At 37.7% G+C, this 16,614-nt stretch overlaps 1 protein-coding gene and 1 pseudogene across 2 annotated transcripts in view; one reads left to right on the top strand and one right to left on the bottom strand.

Moving 5' to 3' along the window:
* The window catches only part of LOC100729032 (interferon-induced very large GTPase 1-like), a 42,315-nt gene that overhangs the window by 11,334 nt on the left and 14,367 nt on the right, over positions 1-16,614 (bottom strand). The gene's annotated exons all lie outside the window — the stretch shown is intronic.
* LOC100729309 (nucleolar RNA helicase 2-like) lies at positions 4,107-7,509 on the top strand (annotated as a pseudogene).

Below are 16,614 nucleotides of genomic sequence, written 5' to 3'. Positions count from 1 at the left end.
TCTTTGTTATAAAGAGGCAAAGTATTTAAATCAGTAGTATCTTGCCTGAGGAGTATGCAAAAGGCAAAATCTCGGGGTGATAAACTAATATATTTAACTGATGAAATCTCAATGTAGAAAAGCACTCAAGGAGCTGCATTCTTTCTCTCTACTGCGTAACCTAATACAATGACAGAAAGAAATAATTTAAAAGTGAAATTTATAATTAAAAACAGGGCATAATTTAATGATTCCAAAACATACTACCCTGGTTACAGAGTATATGAATAAAAATGCAGTATTAAACAATAAACAAACATGTGATCAAAAGAGAATTTGATAGACATTAGTATGATAAAAGGAAGACAAATGCTATTCATTAAGACAGGGGGGGGGGAATAATCCCAATGTTTTTCAGAAGAGTTTCAGGCTGCCACTTACATTATGACCCAGAATACTGGGCTCTTGAAGGCACAGCAGTTTCAAGAAAGCAGTTCAAAAGACTTAGAGAACTCCAGAACTTGCTACTTCCTGCTGCCTCAGCTGCCTCATTTTGGCATAACGCTTCCATATTGTCCTAGCTATGCCTCCAGTTAGTTATTCGTGTGTTTGGTGCTGATCACCACTGCGGAAGACACAAGTCAAACCTTGTTCTCATCCACAGGATGCTCATTCTCCAGACATGCACCAAGTGAGATTTTGAGTTATGGCTGCTTCCTCCTGGATTTCTCAGGATGCTGTAGAGAAGTACCACAGGGACACAGCTACCATACAAGAGGCTCTTCATCCATTTTAATTAATCTTTATGTGAGACCACCCTCCAAGTCCCTCACTGTACAATGCCAGCAGAGGGAGCTTTAGACAGGAGACTACAGCTGGTAGGATAAGCCATGTGGCCCGAACCCAGCAAATCCATAGGGACAGGGTTGCTTGAAGTCTTGGGGACACTAACCTTATCCCAGTATGTCAAAGATTTGGGGCATGAATTTGGAAGAGATCATTTCACAAACTGGATTTAGTGTTGATTAATAACACTATCCAATAGGACTTACTTTGCACCCTTTGAAATGGAAAATCATCACCTATCTCACTATTGCATTTTTTTAAAGGAAATTAAGACATTGGATTTCACAGACTCACAGCTGAAGAATTTGCCACAGAATACACTGTAACTTACGTTTCTCTCATTTCTGATTTGGACTACAGTCTGGACTTTTGTATTTTGAGTTGATTCTGGAATACATTAAGCATTTTTGCATTCTTCTGAGATAAAGAAATACAAATGGAAAATAAATATATGAAGCAAGGTTCAATACCATTGGTCATCCAAGAAATGAAATACTGAATCTACTGGGAGACAAGTAGACAAAAATCTTGAAGACACAGATACAGACAGAGACTTCATGAATGAAACAAAAATTGAAGGGACAGTACGCCAAAGATTCAATAACTGAGATCTTATCTTACTAGAAAACTTTTTCACATTGAAAGAAATCACCAATCAAGTGAAAATACAACCCACAAAGTGGAAAAATTTTTACACAATAGTCCCACAGACAAAGGACTTCTGTGTAGGACATATAAAGAATTGAAAAAAAAAATGTGAACCCCCCAAATTTAAAAATCTAATCTTTAATGGTCATCTGAGATGAATATGCACTTCTCAGATAAAGAAATACAGATAGCAAACAATTATATGAAAAAAAGTTCAACATGATGCAAATTAAAAAACACTGAGATTCCATCTCACCCCAGGAATGATGGTCAATTTCAAGAAATCAAGCAATAACAAATGGTTGAGAGAGTGAGGAAAAAGGTACTCTTCTTCATTATTTATGGGCATGCAGGCTGATGCAACAATTGTGGAAATCAGTCCAGAGCTAAACATGTCCATCCTTATTTATAGCAGCACAATTTGTAATAACTAAATCTTTGAAAAAACCCAAATGTCCATCAAATGAGAAATAGATAAAAAAAGATGTGATATTTTTGTGTAATAAAGTATTACTGAGCTATAAAGAAGGACAAATACAAGGCTTTTGTTGGTAAATGAATTTATTTCACCATATGTAAAATAAATGAAACATGCATGTGTAAGCATCATTTTGTCTCCTTTGTGTAAAAAGCTAAATAAGATACAAAATCTGCAATAGATATTGGAAAAGGGAAACCTCTCACAAAGAAAGAATAACTGGGATGAAAGAAAGGAGAAATCAAGGGAAGGAAGAGAAAAAATATACACACATATATACAAAAGATAGCTCACATAATTATACTACTAAATAATTTTAGTTCATGAAAGGGTTCAACTGATTCTTACATTGATTGATTAATTTTTCATGCCTATGTCTTGTAGTCTGAGCAAATACTTAGAAGACAGTATGCAATACATTAACCAATGCTAATTTCTTATTATCCTGTTTTGAAACTCTGAATTATTGTTTTTGTTTTGGTTTGTTTGCTGTCTTCAAAATAAGAGTTTTGGAGCAATTGGGATAGAATGAGCACATTTGTTTACGTATTAGAATGGGAACTTTTAGCATCCTGGGGTACGTTTTACTTTAAATGTTTATCTCCTCCAGAGCTCATGTTGGAATTCAAATGCCATTGTGGTAGCTTTAAAAGATACGATCCTTAAAAAATTAAGAAAATAAAAAGGTAAGACCTTTGAGAAATGATTAATTCATGAAGACTATGCCTTCACTGTGTAATAAATGCCATCATCAAAGAGTGAAATTAATCCATTTTGCATTTCTCTCCTTTCCTCTCAGCTATGTGATAACTTAGTAATATGGTCATTGTCAGGTATCAGAGTCTTTATTTTGGTCTTCCCCACTTCTAATTCTGTGAGTTAAAAGTTTCTTTTTCTTATAAATGATCAACTATTGATTATTCTGTTGTAGCTATCCAAATAAGATCTGAAACACCATTTTATATTAATTTTGTATTGTCCTTTGTATCCTCATGGTGCCATTAATATTTGAATCTAAAACTTAAAGTGAATAAAATCAAGGATTCATGCTGCAAATCTTAATGTAACCTCTGAGTACAGCAATAAGAAAATCAAGAGTTCTACCAACAGAGGTAAATGAAAGGTTAAAATCTGACTGTGTCACTATCAAACTATTACAGTCTGTGTTACTTTAACAGAATACCCATGGATAAGCAATATGCAAACAATAGAAATCTATTTCTGGAAGCAGGGATCCAAGCCTAAGACCTAAACAAGTTCAGTGTTCTGTGAGTGCTTTACTCAGTCTCTGTTTGTTGCATTCTCACATGGTGGAAGGCACAAGCCTTCCATTCTCCCAAAGGCAAAAAAGGATCTAACTTTTTCCGTGTAAGCTTTCTATAAAGCACTGATCCATTTCATTAAGGATGAACCCACATTACTTAATAACTTTCCAGAAAGCTTGAGCTATTCCTACCACAGCAAATGAATATTGGAAGATATTTGTACCATAGAAGAAATGCATCAAAATTTGTAAGTTACAGTGAAAGCAATGGTCAGTGGGAAAATTAAAGCATTAAACACATGAATTAGAGAAGAAGAATGATCAGAAAACACTTGTTTAAGGTGCCATTTTAAAAATTGAAGAGAAGTCTAAAGAAGAAACAGGAAAGAGATAATAAAAATTAAACTAGAAACCAAAAATATGGAAGACAGAAAATGAGCAGAAAAATAGTCAGTGAAACAAAAATTGTTTCCTTTGAAAATATTTTCTAAAAACGTGGAGAATATAACACAGGTTAGAGGGGGAAAAAAGTGAAGATACAAATTCTAATATTAGACTAGTGATGAGACCATAGCTGCTGAATCCAGACATTAAAATGATAGGAAAGAACATTAGAAACAAGTCAAGGCCTGCAAGTTTGATAACTACATGAAATGGACCAATTCCTTGGAAGACACAATCTATTGAAGCTTAGAGAAGAAATGAGGCTGTTTGCATATTTCATTTATGGAGCACACAGTATGTAAGAAACCCTAAATTCAACCCCCAATGAGCACGTTTATATGTACACACACACACACACACACACACACAAAAAGAAAATAGGAATGAATTAGAGCCTTTCCAGCTCTTCCTTCACATATGGTTGCCCTAGGCAGCATGTGCTGAGTGATGCCTGGCAAACTCCATAGTAACACTGATTTGGAATCAAACATGTCCATGGAAAAGAAATGGAATGAGAAAAAAAGATACAAAAGAGAAGCCAAAATCTAACAGGACTGAGGAGTTGCCAGAAGGAACAGAAGAAACTCTTTCTTTCAAAGCTAAAAGTGTCAAGAAGAAAGCAAGGTCTTCTGAAGTTGATGTGAATCTTTCTGAATCTAAAAAGGTCAAAAATCAAGAGAAAGACAAGAAGATGAAGTTATTTCCACTAAAACTTAAAGTGCACAAAAAGCAAAAGGAGCCCACTGAAGAGAAAGTTGTCTCTCCTAAAGTTAAAAAAGCAATAAAATTTGAGGATCTTTCTGAAGAAAATACAGATGCTTCTAGTCCAAAATGATGAAGATGGAAAAGAAGTGAATGAAGAAAGTGGAAAGAAAAGCCCCAAGCTTAAAAATGGGTTCTCTCATCCTGAAGCTCATTCTAATGTTGTTGCCAGTGAAGAAAGTAACAGTGAGCCAGAGCTGGAAATACCTGTGAAACAAAAAGAAGGCATTTTCTCTAGTTTTTTTCATATCTGAGGAGACTCAACTTTTCAGAGCATGTAGCGTGATCTTCCTGTTTCCTATACATGTAGAGACCTTTCACCATGTCTATATTGGAAAAGATTTAATTGCACAGGCACACACAGACACAGGGAAAACATTCTCCTTTGCCATTCCTTTGATAGAGAAATTTCAGGGGCAGCTGCAAGACAGGAAGAGGGACCTCTCCCCCACCCCAGGAATTTGTTCTTGTACCTAACAAGGGAGTTGACAAATGAAGTAAGAAGAGACTTTGGTGACTTCTCAAAAATTGGTGGTGGCTTTTTTTATGATGAAATGCCATAGGGAGGTCATATTGAACAAATGCAGAATGGGGTTGGTATCTTGGTTGGGACTCCTGGTTGTATCAAAGACCACTTACAGAATGGCAAGTTAGCTCTCTCCAAATCTAAGCATATAATTCTAGGTGAAATGGACCAGATTTAGATATGGGTTTTGTTGATCAAATGGAAGCGTTTAAGTGTGACATACAAGGAAGATTCTGAAGACAATCCTCAGACATTGTTTTTTTCTGCAACTTGCCCAAGTTCCGTATCTAATGTTGCCAAGAAATATCTGAAATCAGCATATGAACAGGTATACCTAATTGGTAAATGTTGTACTCTAAGAAAATAGCTTCGTTATATGTGTATTATAGCAAACCTGTATAGGAGCTTACTAAATGTGTTTGTTTTTTCCTTTTTCCCTAACTGATATGTTAAGTGACCTAATTGATATGTTGAGCAACACTCTCCCCTGTAAAGAATTGCAAGAATCTCAACTAATTGATATGTTAACCATTGTTGCCCTCTACAAACTACGGAAGCTGTGCTAAAACAAGCTAACAAGGGTTGTTAATCACTGCTAGGCGCCTCTATTCTCCGCTAAAGAGCTAAGGAAAACTAGAATGGCAATTAATTTACATTTGTTTAAAGTAATCTGCTTGTGTGCAGAGAGATTTGCATGTGAGTTTAACCCTTTACCCTGACCCTGACACATTACTGCCGTTTTCTGTTCTGTATGGCACCTTATTGCCTCCCTCTCCCCTCACCTATCTATCTAGGCCATAAAGAATTTGGGTTTCTGGTGACCTCCCCCCGACCCGGTGATGATCTGTCCTAAAATGAGCCTGCCCCAATTTTAAGAACTGCTTAGCTTAAAGAAATTACCGGGTAATACTATGGCCCAAACCCCAATCGGTGCTTTCCTTTTGTTCTGTATGTATCAAATGAGTTAGATATCAGGTCTTTGTAAAACTTAAGTTCCAGCGTCTCATAACTCGTGACCCCTTCACACTCACTAGCGGAGACAAGCTGTCCTGAGATAATTAACTCTCCACTTTCTTCTCCAAATATTGCTGCAGACGTGCCACTCTGAGATAATGTCAGTCTGAAGGATGGGAGTAATTTAAAAAACACCAGGAACTCCCTAGATTGTCAGAGCTAAGTGGACAGCAATACAGTTTCCAGACTCGGGTCAACAAGTTTGATGGCTCTACAGGTTTCTTTGTTTCTCTCCCCCCGCCCTTTCCTTGAGCCCCTTTTTAAAGTCCTCCCTTCAGCTTCTGGGGGACAGTCTCCAAATTGGCTCCCGGAGACTGGTCGCCAGGCCTGAAAATAAAGCCTTTGCCACCTAAATTTTTGGTCTCTTGCCTCCTTGGATTTTATACCAGGGCCCAAGTTATAACAGTAAAAAGACTCAAAAAACAGCAATAACCATGGAGCATCTGGCCATCAAGTGTTATTGGACTCAGAGGGCAGCAGTAATTGGAGATGTGATCCAAGTGTACAGTGGTCACGAAGGGTGCACTATCTTCTCCTGTGAAACCAACAAAGAAGACCAGGAACTGTCACAGAATGTGTGAATAAAGCAGAATGTTCAATCATTATTTAGATACATTCTACAGAAACAAAAAGAAATCACCCAAAAAAGTTTCCACAGAAGCAAAGGGAAATCACCCTAAGAGGTTTTAGAAACGGTGATTTTGGAGGTATGGTGATAACCAATGTTTCTGTGTGTGGTTTAGATATCCCTGAGGTTGATTTGGTTGTACAAAGCTGTCTGTCAAAGATGTAGAGTCCTACATTCATTGTTCTGGGTAAACAGGCAGGGCTGGCAAGACAGGAGTTAGCATTTGCTTCTATCAATACAAGGAAGTATATCAGTACGAGTGGACCTGAAAGGAGGAATTAAATTTAAACAAATAGGGATCCCATCTCCAACAGAAATAATAAAAGCTCTTAGCAAAGATGCTATCAGGCTTTTTGATTCTGTGCATCCCACTGCAATTGGCCACTTCAAATATTCAAGGAAGCTGGAAGCTGTGGTAGCAGCACTGGCCCACATTTCAGGTGTTATATTAGTACTGACCAGTGCTCTTTGATCAACTCAGTGACAGGTTTTGTGATCATGATTACATGGTGCTCAGTTGAAATGCCAAATGCCAGTTATGCTTGGAAAAAATTTAAGGCGCAACTGGAAAAAATTTGAAAAAGAAGGAAATGGTCTTTCTCAAAGGGAAGCTGAGTGTTTTTTTCATGTCCATGCACACACAGAAGTATAGGAGAAATAGCATGACTCGAGATACTGGCAGCTTGCTGTAGCCACAGAGCAGCTGGAGCCTGAAGGACCACAGGAATGATTTCAAGGATGCAGGGGTCAGGAAGTTCACCATGGCTTCAGGGGAAAGTGAGATGGAAGAAGAGGCTTCAAGGGCCAGCATGGAGGAAACAGAACCTTCCAGTGGACAGAGATCAGGAGGTGGAAATAAAATTAACAGAACCCAAAACACAAGCCAAAAGCAGAGTTTTAGCAAAGCATTTGGTCAGTGATGAGAAGTAGAGCATTTATACTGCAGAAACAGAACTATGTTTAGCAACATGAACTGAATGCTGTTTTTCACACAATTAATAGCACATTGTATTCCTTTTTGATCATTTGGCCAGTCCTTAACCCTTGCAGAAGATCAGGGTTCATCTAAGCTATTTCATTTGATCACTGTCATCTGAAACCATTGTTATTGTTTTTATCAGGTTTTCAATTAAAAAGGAAACTGAATGCATTACATCTGTATTCTAATATATTGTCTAGATTATAAGATATATTGTCTGCCTATACTGTACTTTTTTATACTAATCTTTTTTAGAAAGTTTTATAATATAGAACTAGGGATTGAACCCAGAGCTACATCCCCACCCACAGAGTATTACCTTATAGAAGTGCCCTTCCTTAAAGTAAATGCCTAAGGGAAGCAGCTACCTCTGGAGGACCCCTTTATCCCTTGAAAGCTAAGGCTTTTATCTTAATTGACATTTCCTTGGCCTCCTGCCAAGCAATTACTTGTGTGGTCCTGCAACATGTCTTCTGCGAATTGATGCAGAGCACTGTATTGAAATGAGACAGTAAACTTAGTTGAGATTTAATACTTTTTGCTCCAGAGTTGGAGGATGAAATATATTCAGTACAGATTACCTACATTTGTGTGCATTTTCACATGCTTTTTAGCTCCTCATATTGTGATTCATGCTTCAGTAAATTCTTCATAGATAGTGTATATAGAAATACATTCTAATGGAAAGACAGTGACTCTCAGGGATTTCAAATGTATAAGATGATTCCATTGCTTTCTGTTCAGGAATAAGGAGGCTGAATGTGTAGTCTCAATGGCTGTGCTACACTTCTTCCTACTGGAAGATGAGAAGGAATTAAAGGAAGTGAGGGTGGAGTCTTGTATCGCTGAAGAGCATGTTAGCACCTTAATGTAATGTGCGTATATCTAGAAGTCAATGTCTAGTGGGCAGCAGTGGGTCTTTTTTTAAAGTATATGGTCGAGAGGAGGAGCTGCGCGGATCCGGAGCGCCTGCAGAAGCCCCTTCCTTTGTCTGGAGGAGGAGGGATCCCAGGTTCCTGAGGCACCTCGGTCTGTGCCCAGCCGCGCCTAGCCATCGGTGTGCAGAGGAGGAGCTGCGCGGATCCGGAGGGCCTGCAGAAGCCCCTTCCTTTGTCTGGAGGAGGAGGGATCCCAGGTTCCTGAGGCACCTCGGTCTGTGCCCAGCCGCGCCTAGCCATCGGTGTGCAGAGGAGGAGCTGCGCGGATCCGGAGCGCCTGCAGAAGCCCCTTCCTTTGTCTGGAGGAGGAGGGATCCCAGGTTCCTGAGGCACCTCAGCCTGTGCCCAGCCGCACCTAGCCATCGGTGTGCAGAGGAGGAGCTGCGCGGATCCGGAGCGCCTGCAGAAGCCCCTTCCTTTTTCTGGAGGAGGAGGGATCCCAGGTTCCTGAGGCACCTTGGCCTGTGCCCAGCCGCGCATAGCCATCAGTGTGCAGAGGAGGAGCTGCGCGGATCTGGAGTGCCTGCAGAAGCCCCTTCCTTTGTCTGGAGGAGGAGGGATCCCAGGTTCCTGAGGCACCTCGGCCTGTGCCCAGCCGCGCATAGTCATCGGCGTGCAGAGGAGGAGTTGGGCGGATCCAGAGTGCCTGCAGAAGCCCCTTCCTTTGTCTGGAGGAGTGAATATTTCTGCAAGCAGGGAGGGATCCCAGATTCCTGAGGCACCTCGGCCTGTGCCCAGCCGCGCCTAGCCATCTGCGTGCAGAGGAGGAGCTGGGTGGATCCGGAGTAGCTGCAGGAGGCCCTTCCTTTGTCTGGAGGACTGTGGATATCTTTGCAAGCAGGGAGGGATCAGAGGCTCCTGAGGCACTGCAGCCTGTGGTGAGTAGCCTAACCCGGCTGCGATCCAAGAGCTGTGGATCTACCAAGGGGCAGGTGGGCGCACAGTGTCCCTGAGGCCCAGCTTGTCTGGAACCGTGGAGTTCTGAACAAGCAGAGGAGGGCCATTGGTTCTGCAGGCCCAATGGCCTGGGGTAGAGTGGTGCCAGAGTCTCAGTAGCTCCAAACATAGAAGGGGATTTTCAACAGATCCTGAGGAGGCTTTCAAATAACACTTGAAACACAGAAATATAGGAAAATGACAAAACGAAAGACCAAATTACAACCTCAAACCTCCAGCCCATCTCAGGAAACCCTAGGAGGAATGTATTTAGAAGAAAATATATCCCATCCTCCTCATATATCAGACACAATAGCTACTGAAGTTGACAAGCAACTCCAGGAAGCTTTAAAGAAATTCAAACTCGAAATAATATCCCAGATAAAAGAAGAAATGATAAAAGAAATGAAAGAGATTCTAAATATATCTAAAGAAAACACAGATAAAAAAATTGGGGGAACTAAACAAAAAGATAGAATCCCTAGATGAGCAATATAAGAAACAAACAGAATACATAATGCAGATGCACAGAGATATACAGGAAATAAAAAACTCCACTGAAAGTTGTAAAAACCGCCTTAATGAAAGTGAAGATAGAATTTCAGACCTTGAAGACAGGATTGCAGCTAGTGAACAGGAAAGGAAAGATCTTTTAAAAATAACAAGGAATCAGGAAACAACAATTCAACAACTGCAAGATGATGAAAAGAAGAATAACATAAGAATGATAGGGATTAATGAAAAAGAAGGAGACAACATAAAGGATATCAAGAGGATATTTAGAGAAGCAATAGCTGAAAACTTCCCAAGCATGAAATCAGAAACTGACATCAGGATCAGTGAAGCATATAGAACTCCAAATAGTCATAACGAAAATAAAACTACACCCAGACATATAATAATCACCATCCCAGAAATCCAACACAAGAATAGATTATTAAAAGCTGTCAGAGAGAAAAGACAGATCACTTATAAAGGAAAACCTATCAGAATCACAGCAGACTTCTCATCACAAACAATAAACTCAAGGGGCTGGGGATTTAGCTCAGCGGCATAAGCGCCTGCCTTGCAAGCAGGCAGTCGTGAGTTCGATCCCTGGTACCGATAAAAACGAAAAAGACAAAAAAAAAAAAAAAAAAAAAAAAACAATAAAGTCAAGAAGAGCATGGAGTGAAGTATTCCAGATCCTAAAGCGAAATGATTTCCAACCTAGACTGATATACCCTGCAAAACTATCATTTAAAATAGATGGTGAAATACGATACTTCCATGACAAAGAACAGCTGAAGAACTTCATGAACACCAAACCAACCCTGCAAAAAATATTGAAAGACAGTTTAGATACACAAAGGAAAAAACCACTAAGCAAAGCAAATAATTAAACAGAACAGAAAGATAAAGATGCAACAGCAGAGAGATAGGATTCCTACAATTAACCAACATTTAACAGTAATAACCATTAATGTAAATGGTCTCAATGCACCAATCAAAAGAAACAGACTAGCAGAATGGATCAAGAAAAAAAATCCAACCATATGCTGTCTACAGGAAACCCATCTAACCCAGAAGGATACTCACAGACTGAAAGTCAAAGGATGGAAAACAATTCTTCATGCAGCAGGAATCCAAAAAAAGGCAGGAGTAGCCATTCTGTTTGCAGACAACGTGAACTTTAAACCAACAATGACCATAAAGGATAAAGAAGGTCACTACATACTCGTAAGGGGAAAACTCCAAGAGGAAGAGATAACTATCTTAAATATATACACACCAAACTCCAGAGCGCCCAGTTATATAAAACAATTATTAACAGAAATGAAAACTCAAATTATCAGTAACACAATTGTAACAGGAGGATTAATACGCCATTGACACCAAGGGACAGATCGACCAGACAGAAAATGAGTAAAGAAATAACAGAAATGAATCATACCTGTGAACAAATGGGTTTGATAGACATATACAGAATGTTCCACCCAAAAACATCAGAATACACATTCTTCTCAGCAGTACATGGATCATTTTCTAAAATAGACCATATATTAGCTCATAGAACATATTTAAACAAGTGCAAAAGAGCTGAAATCATCCCTTGCATGTTATCGGATCACAGTGCTCTGAAATTAGAAATTAATGATAAAACAAACTGCAAAAATCCCACAAACATATGGAAACTGAATAACACACTCTTGAGTAATCAGTGGGTCACAGAAGAAATTAAAGAAGAAATCAAACAATACCTAAAAGAAAATGAAAATGCAGATGCAACTTACCGGAATCTGTGGGATGCAATGAAAGCCGTCCTGAGAGGAAAATTTATGCACTGAGTTCCCACATCAGGAAAACAGAACGAATACAAATAAATAACTTGATGCTACACCTCAAACAGCTAGAAAAAGAAGAGCAAGTCAAGCCCAAAGCCAAAAGAAGAGAGGAAATTATAAAAATCAGAGCAGAAATCAATGCAATAGAGACTAAGAAAACAATCCAAAGGATCAACAAATCAAAGAGTTGGTTCTTTGAAAGAATAAATAAAATCGATAAGCCCCTAGCCAACCTTATTTAAAAAAGGGAAGAAAAAGCTCAAATTCATGCAATAAGAAATGAAAAGGAGAAGTCACTACAGACCCAATAGAAATACAGAAGATCATCAACACCTATTTCGAAAACCTCTACTCTCAAAAGTTTGATAACACAAAAGAAATAGACAGATTCTTAGAAGCATATGAGGTGCCAAAGCTAGATCAAGAGGATGCAAAATTGCTGAATAACCCAATCTCGGTTACTGAAATTGAAAATGTAATTAAGTCCTTACCCACCAAGAAGAGCCCAGGCCCAGATGGATTCACTGCAGAATTCTACAAGAAATACAAAGAAGACCTAATGCCGACACTCCTCAAACTATTCAATGAAATTGAAAGGGAAGCAATCCTTCCTAAGTCATTCCTGGAAGCAAATATCACTCTAGTACCAAAACCTGAGAAAGACCCAACTAAAAAAGAGAACTATAGACCGATCTCCCTAATGAACACAGATGCAAAAATCCTCAATAAAATATTGGCAAATAGGATCCAGCAAATCATCAAGAAGATTATACACCATGACCAAGTGGGATTCATCCCAGGAATGCAAGGATGGTTCAACATACGCAAATCAATAAATGTAATCCACCATATCAATAAAGCCAAAAATAAGAATCACATGATCATTTCTATAGATGCAGAAAAAACCTTCGATAAGGTCCAACATTTATTCATGATAAAAACTCTACAGAAAATTGGAATAGATGGTCTTTACCTCAATATAATAAAGGCCATTTATGACAAACCAACAGCCAGCATCATACTAAATGGCCAAAAATTGAAAGCCTTTACTTTAAAATCAGGCACAAGACAAGGATGTCCTTTATCACCACTCCTATTTAATATAGTACTGGAAGTACTAGCCAGAGCAATTAGGCAAGAAAGAGAAATAAAAGGGGTAAAGACAGGAAAAGAAGAAGTTAAGTTGTCATTGTTTGCAGATGACATGATACTCTACATAGAAGACCCCCTAAGCTCCATTGAAAGACTCTTAGATACAATAAATAAATTCAGTAATGTGGCTGGATACAAAATCAATACTCAGAAATCAATAGCATTCCTATACACAAACAACAAAACCACAGAGAGGGAAATAAGGGAAACTGGACTATTCACATTAGCAAGCAAAAAAATGAAATATTTAGGAATTACTCTTACGAAAGTAGTGAAAGACTTATACAGTGAAAACTATAATACACTGAAAAAGGAAATTGAAGATGATCTCAGAAAATGGAAAGACATCCCTTCCTCATGGATAGGAAGAACAAACATTGTGAAGATGGCGATTCTCCCAAAACTCTTATACAGATTCAATGCAATCCCAATAGAAATACCATCAGCATACCTTATAGATCTAGAGAAATCACTCCTAAATTTCATCTGGAACCAGAAGAGACCTAGAATCGCAAAAGCAATTCTAAGCAGCAAAGACAAAGCAGGAGGCATCACAATCCCTGACTTGAAATTATACTACAAAGCAACAGTAGTAAAATCAACATGGTATTGGAATCAAAACAGAGCTGAAGATCAATGGAATAGATTAGAAGATACAACCACAACTACAAACACACTCAACCACCTTATCTTTGATAAAGGAGCCAAGCAGGTTCACTGGAAGAACGACAGTCTCTTTAATAAATGGTGCTGGAAAAACTGGCTCTCCATTTGCCGAAAACTAAAGCTAGACCCATGTCTATCACCATGTACTAAATTAAAATCTAAATGGGTCAAAGATCTGAATATTAAAACAGAAACGCTAAATCTATTGGAAGACAAATTGGGTAGAAACCTTGGAGACATAGGAGTAGGTAGAGAATTCATGAATAGGACTCAAACTGCACGGGAAATACTTCCCAGAATCAATAACTGGGACCACTTCTTATTAAAAAGTTTTTGCATGTCAAAGGAAATCTCCAGCATAGTGAAAAGAAAACCCACAAACTGGGAAAAGATTTTAGTGAACTCTCTCTCAGAAAAGGGACTCTTGTCTAAAACATATAAAGAATTAAAAAAACTCAGACCTCCAAAATTCAAAGATCCAATCCAAAAATGGGCATCTGAGATGAATACGCAATTCTCAGATGAGAAATGCAAATGGCAAATAAATACATAAAAAAATGCTCATCATCATTGGTCATTAAAGAAATGCAAATTAAAACCACACTGAGATACCATCTCACTCCTGAAAGAATGGCCAGGATCAAGAAAACCAACAACAACAAATGCTGGAGAGGCTGTGGGGAAAAAGGAACTGTCCTGCACTGTTGGTGGGAGTGTAGACTGGTACAGCCTTTGTGGAGGTCTGTCTGGAGATTTCTCAAAAAGTTGGAATTGAAAGTCCCATTTATTCCAGCTATTCCACTTCTAGGCATATTCCCAGAAGAACTGAAAGCATCATACCACAGGGATATATGTGCTGCTATGTTTATAGCAGCACAATTTGTAATCACCAGATCTTGGAAACAACCCAAGTGTCCATCAACTGAGGAATGGATAAAAAAGTTGTGGTATTTCTATATAATGGAGTATTATTCAGCTATAAAGAAGGATCACATTGAGATATTTATCAAAAAATGGGTGCAGCTTGAGACCATACTCATAAGTGAAATAAATCAGTCTCGCATGTGTGAATACCGAATAGTTTCCCTAATGTAAGTAATGATTCAAATATATAAAAATATGTGGTAATCATGATTCCCCATTAGGTGGCCTTGAAGCCTTTTAAAGTTTTCACTTATTAATTGGAAAGGCTTTATTCTGGGCTTCTTGATATGGAAATATTTGAAGCTATAGTATATGAAGTTTTATTCAAATATTTCAAGGAAAAAGACAGACACTATGGTAACTACTATTAAGTCGGGTTATTTGGTGGTGAAGCACTAGATTGCTGAAACAGTCATGCTTTGACCTGTATTGTTATATTGTTATGTCCTGTTTTATCTCAATCTCTCCCTTATTCTTTAAAAAAATTATTTAGTTATCTCTTATGCTTGTTTTAATTAAGGGAAAAATTTAAAAAATTAGCAGGATGTATAATAGTAACTCTTTTTGATTTCCTATTAACTTGTTTTGAAGTCCTGTAATACTCCCATGACCTTGTTTTGACTGATTAGACTCTGTTCCATTCTGTATGAAAGTATCAAGTTTGAGGGTATAGGCAACTAATTTGAAGGCAATAAGATTTACAAAGATGCCCATTCTGGTTTGACTATTGTCTCCTTTGGAAGTCCTGTAATTTTCACAATGCCTAAGTTTTATTGGTCTTGTTCTCTACTGTTTTTTCAACTTTATAATATCTAATGAGATAGACAATTCTTTTTAAGGAAACATGATACATTATTGATAACCATTGTTGATAACCTTGTACTCTGTTTTACATCATGTGCTATGTCTATCCTTGGTTTTGACTGACAGCTTTGTTTTGCCATATTTGACTTTATTCTCTCACCCCCCAAAAAGTAGTAAGAACTAAGGAGTAATAAAATCCAAAATGTGTAAGTTTTGTTGTAAAAAAGAGAGCGGGAAAAAAAAGAGCTCTAACGGATATAACATCAAGTGTGTTTAGGAGTGTTAAAAAGCTGACTATATTAATGTTTTTGGATCATTGAACACAGCTGTTTAGGAATGCTGGGCATGTTCTAATAACAACCAAAACACTGCAAAATACAGACAGGAACAGACACCTTATAAAGATATGGTAACTGGACAATCAGGTATAAAGAGTAAGATGGAAGCATTAATAGCAATTTTATCTTGTACAATTTGATTTTAAGAAAAAGGTGGATGTGTCAGTAAATGAAGCTAATGTTTCTTCTGGATCCCAGAACTCAAATCATATTTATAAATGTGTAACTTAGCTTCTCTTTGTTTTAAATGGGCTTATTGGATTAAACTGGAAAACATTGTCATTTCTTACTATTTCCTCAGGGAAAATATTTTTCAGTTTATGTGTTCTAAATGGACTTGAATTAGAATTTTTTATATTGAGTCTATGTGGTGGTGTCTCTATATAGTGTATAAGTTTTTACTGTAAAATAATGTATAAAATAGTGAATGTATTAATATAATAATGTAAAAAGGTTAATTATGAAACACTAATTTATGCCATAATAAAGATATTAGCACTTTTAAAAAAGGTTCTAAACCTCACTTAATAAAAGAATTACAATCAACAGTAACCATAAAAAACCTTGAGTATGAAATAGTTACCACATTATAATTTCAAAATGTCCAATTTTCTACATTACACTAAAATCATGGGAAGAAATCAGAAGTATAGACCATTCCTAAAAATTTAACTTCTTTTGGGAAAATGTCATTCCACTTAAATAGTCAAAGATATTGAATCACATGGCTTAGGGTTAGGGTTAGGGTTAGGGTTAGGGTTAGGGTTAGGGTTACCCTAACCCTATGTCTATCCTTGGTTTTGACTGACAGCTTTGTTTTGACATATTTGACTTTATTCTCTCCCCCCCCCAAAAAAAAGTAGTAAGAACTAAGTAGTAATAAAACCCAAAATGTGTAAATTTTGTTGTAAAAAAGAGAGGGAAAAAAAGAGCTCTAAAGGATACAACAGCAAGTGTGTTTAGA

Source organism: Cavia porcellus, unplaced genomic scaffold (assembly GCF_034190915.1).
Source record: "Cavia porcellus strain 051 isolate PalLab524CR breed Dunkin Hartley unplaced genomic scaffold, mCavPor4.1 scaffold_9, whole genome shotgun sequence".
In the NCBI taxonomy this organism is placed as follows: domain Eukaryota; kingdom Metazoa; phylum Chordata; class Mammalia; order Rodentia; family Caviidae; genus Cavia; species Cavia porcellus.
Note: the sequence above shows the minus strand (reverse complement) of the source record. Positions and strands in the feature narration are given on the sequence as shown.